The sequence below is a fragment of the Belonocnema kinseyi genome, chromosome 7, assembly GCF_010883055.1.
Source record: "Belonocnema kinseyi isolate 2016_QV_RU_SX_M_011 chromosome 7, B_treatae_v1, whole genome shotgun sequence".
Lineage (NCBI taxonomy): Eukaryota > Metazoa > Arthropoda > Insecta > Hymenoptera > Cynipidae > Belonocnema > Belonocnema kinseyi.
The window spans coordinates 110111837-110122292 of NC_046663.1; positions in this window are offsets into that span (position 1 = coordinate 110111837).

The window sequence follows — 10456 nt, forward strand, 5'->3', positions numbered from 1 at the left end:
ATTGTAGATAAATCGTCTTTCTTCTACCCCCCCCCCATCCAAGCAACCACGTAGTTTATGGAAGGCCCCTTATCAAAAATATTGGACTAATCCTGAATTTTGAGACGACGAGGCACTTCGTTAAAAAAACAAACATAAAAAGTTATTGCTTCACGATAAGAAAATAATGTCACGTTTCCTCCATTCTGCTGAAGAAATTACAAGCAACATATTTTTAACTTTATTGAAATAATTGTAAAATGTACAAAATTCGAAAAACTTCCTTTTTGCTCGTTTTCATAAAATTTTAACCTTACATATTTTTTTATTATTGCCTATTAGCGTATGAAGTACTGTATGTGCATTGTAAAATAATATAATATTATGATTTCATTTAAAAAGTTTTTAAAACTGCATACTTAAACGAATCAAATTAAGGCTATATCATATACTTTCCACAATCCTACCTAAAGCTGCAAAGTTGGGAAATTTTGAAATTAAGTAGGGGGCACACTGGAATGTTTAATTGATTCTAAATTTTCATAATGACAAAAAAATGATAATTGATTAATAACTTAAAATTCTTTGACATTATTGTAATTTAAAAATCATGTAGGGTTAATTTTGATGGGGTTTGCGGCTTTGGGTTCAGAACTCGTCTCAGAATTATTTTTTCTGATCATTGGTGATATGTTCCATACTCATTAGAACTGAAGTTATCGTTTTTACTGAAACGGTATTCAATATCTGAAGAAACAAACGGCTGTTATTTATTTTCTTGGGTCATTTTATTGCCAATCAAATTGATACCTTGAGATTTAGTAATATAATATCACAGAAAAAACAGAACTGAATTTTTGTTGCGGATAATTTTTAAGTAGATAAACTCAACTTTTTTCGCATCGAAACAAAAGAAGATTCAGTGGAGTTTACATGGTATCCATTTCCCACGTGGTGAGTGAATCTTAACACGTGAAGATAATTTGTTTTGCAGTGTTGCGTATATGTGTGAATCACTTTGAAATGTTCGCACATAATAATCGTTAGCTAGATCACAACAGAAATTCAACATAATCGTAATAAACTGTTTGCACAGCATTTTTCTCCAATTTTGTTACGAAAAAAAGCTTGAGGATTTCTGTATACTCACTGACACGAAATTAAAAAGTTATATAAAAATAATATAGTTGAAAAAAATATCTTGATAAGAAGGCTTGCATTCAAAAGTATTAAAATTGCAATACCTAGGAATGACGTTTTTGTGAAACGGCGATCGCCTCCCCCACGATTTTCTAACTTGCCGTAAAATTGTGTATATGTAATATATATGTGTATAAACACAATGTGTCTATACGATTTTCTGATACCCCCCCCCCCCCCCCCGGAAACTTTTCTGGACCGGCGCCTACAATACATCAACTTATCACAAAACTCTCGCCTCACTCAAATTTGATCAATTAAACCAATATAAAATCATAATAAACCAATTTAAAAAGTTAGTTTTCATCACATCTACCTCTGTAGCTATCAATCTTTGCAATGTAAAATGACTTATACTGTATTTTTAAATGCTTTTTATCACACTATTATTATTCGAAAAACAGTGAATAAGAACAGCGAAATATGTACACATTTAAAATGGATTAAAAATATTTCAATTCATGGTGAAATTGAGGTATCGAAAAGCATTCAGAAAAATATTGATACCACTGGGTACAGAAAGGGATTCAATTCAGGAGAGAACTTCTACTATTATGGTGATTCGAAAGACGAGGACAAAAACGGTGTCGAAAATGATTCCATAATTAGCACGCCACCATTAAACAGGGAATTTTCGAATACTTGTCAATGCAATCCTTCTTGCCAGGATAAAAAGATTAAAATAAGGATTCTGAGTCGTCAGATCGATGCGGAATTTTATATGCATATAGTAAGTAAAAACAAACAAGGCCATAGCCACGTGAGAGATCAACAGCTTTTGATCCCTAACGCTCGAAATTCTTAAAACATGTACATAATATACAGGGTGGACACGCTGGGCTTACATACATGGCGAACTTGATTGCTACCCGAATTGCACAACAGCAGGGAAGAAACCATTGTACAGGGACATTTTCATATTTCGCGCCTTGAAAGTTGCATTCGGATCGGCCATTCTGTCAAGTCCGTGCATCTTTGGATCAAGTTTTTCATAGTTTCCATAGTTGCGTTCGAAACTTCAAATGGATAGAAGTGTCAAAAAATATAGGTTATGTTATTTAGTAATTATAAATAATAAAATTGTTTCATTAATAATGAAGTGAGACGTGTGGACTGAGAAATAAACATTAATTTTCTTCTGTGCCAATAACATTATGGAATGGCTGCTGAGTGACAAATACTATAAATTGGTAATAATAATGTGCGCTTTTAGTGGGCCAAGAAGGAATTGTATTTAACGCTTATTTGCGAAATAAAAAAGGTATGCCATGAATAGACAGGATATGTTTTGAATTAATTGACTTTATCTACAATTACTTACAGCGATTTGTGGAAAAAGGTGAATCCGAACATAACCTCGAAATAACGACAGATCGGCCCCCGGCATGTTTATTATACTTTCGATTGATTATTCTTTACCAAAGAAATGTTTTGTGGATTTGTATGTTTATTACTGACAGTGTCGGCAGTAATAATTCACACAATAATTACTTATTAATAATTTTAATAAGTAACACATTATTTCTGAAATTAATATCTGATTTCCACTGTTTTTTTTTTACATATCGATCATAGATGAAATACACATCAGGAAATGCAGATGGATATGGTGCATTTTAGCTGGTTTAATTCAATAAACATTATTAGAAAACCTCTAGACCTTATCCCAAGACTGGGGATTGATCAGCCTAAAATTAATTCTAATTCAATCTGATGGTATAGAGGTGTATCAAAAAAATATCTCGAGGTAATTTATCTTATCTGAATTTATATTAATAAAATATTCAGAGATTTTTTTGTATTTTAGAAAATTTTTTCTCTAGAACTTATCCTAAAATTTTGTTTCATCAACCATTAAAATAAATTAGAGTCTCGCTGGTAATAGGATTCTTTTAAAAAATTAGACACGATAATTTAGCCCAGAATTGTTATTCCATTTCTTTTAGAAATTATTCTATTTTTTAAATTGCTATCACTGGATCTGATTTCCAAACTGGCATTTGATCAGCCTTTAAAATTCATTCTAATTCATTTTCATGATATAGGTGTATAAAAAATATATCCCGCGGCAATTTAACTTGCCTGAATTTTAATTTATCAATTATTTAGAGATTTTTTTTATTTTAGAAAATCTTTTTCCTGGACTTCATCTCAAAATTTGGTTTGATCAGCCACTAAAATAAATTTAAGACTCGTTGGTAATAGGATTGTATCTGAAATAAATCTAGACACGATATTTTAGGTCAGAACTGTTATTCCATTTTTTTTAGAAATTGTTCTATTTTCGAAATTGCTATCTCTGGATCTGATATCCAAACTGGCAGTTGAACAACCTTTAAAATTCATTCTAATTCATTTTTATGATATAGGTGTATCAAAAATATATCTCGGATAATTAAACTTGCCTGAATTGTAATTAATGAAATGTTTAGTGATTTTTTTGTATTTTAGAAAATGCTTTCCCTGGACTTCACCTCAAAATTAGGTTTAATCAGCCACTAAAATAAATCAGAAACTCGTTGATGATAGGATTGTATCTAAAATAAATCTAGACATACTATTCTAGGCCAGAATTGTTATTTCAATTTTTTTAGAAATATAAATATAGGACAACATCCAACTGAAAAGATGACATCTGAAATAAAATTTACGGAACTGATGTCTTCATTTCTAACGGCATAATTTGAGCTTAAACGAGAACTCAAACAAATACACTAAAACAACATTCCGAGTAGATTTGAATTACACTAAAAGATTTTTATTTTCTGATAAGGTACCAGTAATGTATGAATTTAATATTTAGACCTGATAAAATAGATAATTATAGCAAAATTTCTGATAAAATTGGAATAAAAATTCTAGCCCAAAATTTCGCTTCTGTATATATTTCTGCTAAACTCCTATTATCAACGAGTCTCTAATTTATTTTAGTGGTTGATCGAACAAAATTTTGAAATTCAGTTCAGAAAAAACATTCTCTAAAATAAAAAAATCCCAAAAGACTTTATTAATTAAAATTCAGGCAAGTTAAATTGCTTCGAGATATCTTTTTGATACACCTATACCATCAAATTGAATTAGAATTAATTTTAGAGGCTAATCAAATACCAGTTTGGAAATCAGATCCAGAGATTTACCTTTTTGCCGTAAACGCTGTAAGTAAATGTAGGTAATGTCAATTTAAAATTTTCGCATGTAATATTTTATTCACTTTATTCAAAACATATCCTGTCTATTCATGACATACCTTTTTTATGTCGCAAATAGGCGTTAAACACAATTCACTCTTCACTCACTAAAAGCGCACAATATTATTACCAATTTATAGTATTTGTCACTCAGCAGCCATTCCATAATGTTATTGGCACAGAAGAAAATTTTGGTTTATTTCTCAGTCCACACGTCTCACTTCGTTGTTAGTGAAACACTTTTATTATTTGTAATAACTACATAACATAACCTATATTTTTTTTACACTTGTGGCCATGTGAAGTTTCGAACGCGACCATGGAAACTATGATAAACTTGATCCGACGATGCACGGACTTGACCGAATGGCCGATCACAATGCAACTTCAAGGCACGAAATATGAAAATGCCCCTGTACAATGGCTCCTTCCCTGATGCTGTGCAATTTGGGTAGCAATCAAGTTCGCCATGTATGTAAACCTCAGAGTGTCCACCTTGTATATGGGGCATTTTCTGTCATATCAGCCACCCCCTTGCGCACTTCAATTTTTAAGATAAATTAATATTATTGCGCTCGAAATTTTCGTTATCTCTTCTAGTTTCTTGTGCCGTATGATGATTTTTTATTTTTCAAAATGACAGACCCATATAAGTTGACAAATGTTAGTTACTGTCAAATTTGTTCGTTTGATTTAAATATAACTGTGAGGAAAACATAAGTTTTTCTATTACTATCGGCTTATTATATGTTTTTAGTATCGCTGATTACGAAAAATTGATCAAATTAGAAGGATTTCCAAATGGCGAATCCAACATGGTGGCCGAAATGAGAATTTTCACACATTTAATCGTTTTATGTGATTATAACACGTGTTGGGTATCAAAATAAGAATTTTTGGGATCACTGATAATGAATTTCTCATTAATTTTACAAAATTTCAAGATGTCGAATTCAATATGGCGGATGAAATGAGAATTTTCACACATTAAATAGTTTTACGTAAATATAGCACATGGTGGGTATAAAAATAAGGGTTTTTCGAGGATCTTCACTTTGTCGATATAGAAAATGGTAAATAAGTTCAAACATTGTTATGTCTTAAGTTAATAAAAAAATTATTTAAAAAATGAGTAGGAACTAAATGCAATATTATAGTCCAAGAAAATTAATTATTTTGGAGACTTAATTGTTACCTAATTTTCTTTCGTTGTAATTGTTTAAAAGACTTATAATAAATATTTAAAATTCAGTGCAACACTGAAGGTATTGAGGGTGTGGGGGGGGGGGCGGTAAAAATGGTTGAAAAATTGATGTCTTGTGATTTCCAGCGCAAGCTCATTTGCTACAAAAAATCTCTACTCCAGTAAAGTTGTAGTTAATTTGTAGTTAATAAAAAAATGAATATCATCTACAAATCACTTTTCAAGATAACCTAGAATTTTCCAAGCAAAACACCGAAAATCGTTTTTTCTTAGTTTTTGTTCTGAAATTTTCATTTCCGTAAAAATCATAGCGCATTTATTCTATTTTGTTGTTAAACCATCATTTTCGTTTTTCCCATAACTTTACTCTCTACAATAATGATATAAAACACATGATTCTAGTAATGAATGTACACATAAATATGACTCTGTTATAGATTTTATTATTTTTTTCTCCATAACATCCAGTTTGTAACGCATATTATATGATAGATAATAATCCAACGGGCTTACCAACAATATGAAAATGCATACTTTAATAGATCTGTATGACCTGCTCCCAGCAGCCATCGTGGATTCGATATCTTGAAATTTTATAAATCTATTGAGTACCTAAAACCCCTTATTTAAATACCCAACACGTGCTATAAACACGTAAAATGATTTAGTGTGTGAAAACTCTCATTTTAGCCGCCATATTGGATTCGTCATTTTGAAATTTTACTAATTTGATAAATTTTTCGTAATCAGCGATACTAAAAATATATAAGCCCATAGCAATAGATAAAATAATGTTTTCCTCAAAGTTATATTCAAATTAAACGAAAAAATTTGACAGTTACTAACTTTTGTCAACTAATATAGGTCTTCCATTTTGAAAAAACAAAAATCACCATACGGCATCAGAAAGTAGAAGAGATAAAGAAAATTTTGAACCCAATAATATTGATTTATCTTAAAAATTGAAGTGCGCAGGGGGGGGGGGGGTGATTTGACAGAAAATGCTCCGCATATATTTTCTTGCTTCAAATCGTCATTTCAATCGTTCATTTTCGTTTCTTTACAAAACTTAAAAAGTCGCTATAACAACCAATAACGAAACCAAGAGGCCTGGAGTTTGCCAACGTTTAGCAAATTCCAAAACCAATAATTAACAGGCGTTTCCCGACAACAATAGTTTCGAGATAATATCGAGATATTAATCCCCTAATGGCGCATTGGGCTTCTTAATAATTGAATTACGACCTCATCAATATTAAGCATTTATATGTCTTTTGATCATAATATTACAAGGTTTATTACCAGACCAGCGGAATAGAGTTCTTGAAACAAGCCAATCAAATTTTGATTGACTGCCCCATCATTACAGTTTGATAACGCGAGTCAGTGAAACTTTCCATTACTTCTAATGAGTTTTTAGAAGGGCCGTGTAAAAACGCAAAGCCCCCGTTTTAACGCATTATAAAATTGAATGTTATGAAACAAAATCCCTTTTTATGTTGAAAGCTTTAAACTTTTATTAAAGCTTCTAATTTCAAATTAGCTAATTTGGAAAAAATTGAATTTTGGCGTAATATATAATTTTCAGCTTATCAATTTTATATTGTTTCGTTTTGAATAACTTATTATGCATGCTATCAATTGAAATTATTTGAAATTGTTTAATTAACAATGATTCACACGCAGCATGGCCATCTTAATCGAAGAAAAAAATTCCCAGTCATTTCCCGATTCACAAATATTTTTCACACTCAATGAAATTAAAAAATTCGAAATCTAAAGTTAAACATTTCTCCATTTGAAATAATAAAAAGTAAACTACAAATGAAAACACTGAAAGTGGAACTCTTGCATCTTAAAGTTTTTAAAATTAAAAATTAAAAGTTTTTGAATTCAAACATTTTGAATTTAAACGTTCAATAATTTACATGTAAAAATGGAAGATACTAAGCCTTTTAAATTAAACAATTTAAAATTAAATGCAGATAAACTGCCAAATTTAGAATTTTTAACTTCAATAAATTTCAGAGTTTAAAGATTAAGATTCTACTCAGAAAATATAAATCCACGTTATTATTTTCAATGCTCTAAATTAAAGAATGAATCTATGAACTTAAAAATTTTCAAAATTATATTATTTTGAGCAATTTTAATTGAGAAACATTAAAAATTCAAAAACTACAAATTATTTGAAACTGAACACTTCTTAAATTAGGAGTCAAATGATTTTCAATTTAAATAGTTCAAGTACCCTTGAAGTGCCTCAAAATTTCCTTTCAAAATCTTGAGAAATTTTGAAGTTGTTTTAAAATTTTCAATTAAAAAATTATTTTAGACTTTTTTTTTTGAAACTTCTAAATATCTTTTAAAATTAATTCAATTTTTCCTATAAGTTTTAAAAAATCCTGAAAATTAAAAAAAAATTCTTAAAATCTACCAGATTTTCTCGACTTTTTCTTTTTTTATTCTTTTCAAGCCTTTTATAATTCTTAAAAAGCTTTTCAATTTTTTGTTTGAAGTCCGAAAAAGTCTTCATTGTTTTTCAAATTAGGCTGTGACTGTTCGCACCGAAATTTCCGTACGAATAGTCGAAATTTGTTGGTACACACACTTCTTTAAATTATTCAAAATCATTTTCAGTTTTAAACTAATATTGAATCTTTTCAAAACCCCTGAATATCTCTTAAAACTACTCACATTTTTTCTACAAATTATAAGTGTTCAATTGTTATTTATTGATCAAAATTCAATGTTTGAAAGCTCTTTAAAATTTTATCGATTTACGGCTTTTGGTTTCAATTTATTCGTTTTTAATGAACAGTGAAATGTTGCTAAATATTAAATAATTATTATTCTTCTTGAATCAAAAACTTGATATTTAAAGGGTTAAGAATTGAATATTGTAAACAGAAACAATACCCAGTGGGCAAAAAATTTGGCTACGTCTTTACGACATCGTTACGACATCTTTATGACAACTCTACGACATCCTATGTCCATGTCGTTTCGGTGTCTCTGCGATATCGTAAAGATATCGTCAGATCATATGACTCATTTACAATATCTTAAAGATACCTTAACGACATGGGCATAGGACGTCGTAAAGTTGTCGTAAAGATGTCCTAACGATGTCGTAAAGACGTCGACAAATTTTGTGCCCAATGGGTATTTTAAACCTAATGAAAGCCTTTGATTATGAATATATTATCATGAGGTTATTTTAAAGTTAAAAATAGTTTGTAAAGTTTTAATCAGACGTTAACATTTTATTAATGACTAAGACTTTCTAATTGAAACAGTTAAATTCTTAAAGTTAATATCTAGAAATTCTTAATTTTTTTAGGGATTTAGAATCTTTTTGTCAAATCAATTATTATGCCTTATTTTTAATACTTAAAGTAAAGATTCATTTTTGGAAATAATTTATTCATAATTACAGTTGAAGGGTCGCAGTATAGAACTACATAACTAACAAAATCGGAATTTTTTAGGAGAGCGAAATAACATTCTGTACAATCGAAATCACCATTTATAGATAAAACGATACTTCACTCCCGAGCTGAAGTGTTTCTGACTTAAGACCAAAAATGTAGGATTAAAAAAAAGTATCCATTTTCGAGAAACAGAATGTGGACGTTAGAAATCTCAAAGTCACGGGAACCTAAAACTTGAATGTTGATTTGCTTAATTGATGGGAGATGAGTTTGATCATAAAAAATTAACCAAATCCGAGTCAATCCAAAAAATTCCTCTGTTCCGAGAAAATAAAGATTTAGTGTACCGGTTTAGCTCTGTAACACACGCAAGTTTTCGCTGGAAGATGTACACAGGAGATTGTGCATAAAAAAATAGATAAAGTAGAAGAAGGTCAACGAATTCTTCGTCCACTCGAAAATCAGTTATTCGTTTCTGTGCTAGGGAGTTATTGTATTTAAAACCTTTTGGAATCTGGAGGACTTTTTATAAAAAGTGGAATGCTTTTGCCTAGAACTTTGCAAAAATCTGCTGAATAAAAATTCGAGAACTAGTGCTCTTAGATTGTGTTCCAATAATTCTAAGAATTGCTTTCCCTTTTTGGATGAATTAAGTATGCGGTTCTTAATAAAAATTACATAAGGTACTAAAAAAAGTGGCATATCCTAGAATGGGTGACTGGTTAAGTAAAGTTTCGACAACTTATTTTTTACGCGCATAAAATGTAAAAAATAAGGTATTTTAAAAAGGCTTCGAACGACTTTTTTTAGTCTTACAGTAGTCGGAAGACAATTTCCAGGAAACATGAACACATGGCTAGAAATTTGATAATACCTATATTTTCTAGCCTCGATGGTTGCGCGTGTTGGCGCACTCTTGGTTTATGTGTAGAATCTGTCGAGTCAGCAGTACGAGGGTTCGTATCCTCAGAGCTGTGCGAATGTATAAATGAATATAAATTAATTCGCACAAATAAAAATTTTCCCTGCACAAGTTTATACACAGGAGCCTTTGAAATATCCTGTGTCATTTTATACATGGAAATTGTTCCTGTATATACATTCACATTCACGTATGAGAAACTCTAAAAGTACCTGAGTCAGATCCGATGTCAGTCATTTCACGATGACCAGAAAACTTTATAGGAACCTACATAAGAGCCTTGTCACTTTTCCTTGAAGGAGTCATACGTCAGAACCCACATAGAAACCCTCATAGGATCATGTGCAGGTTCTTTCAAAGTTGCTATGTAGGATTCTGTAAATTGGTAAACCTCAAGGTTCATGATTACACATTTCACTCGAAGACAAAATGTCCATAATACAGCAATGTCTCAGGAACCAAAAATTGCACAGAAAATTAAGAAGTAGTTTCACAAACTACGAAAAATTATCTATTGAGACATTCCACC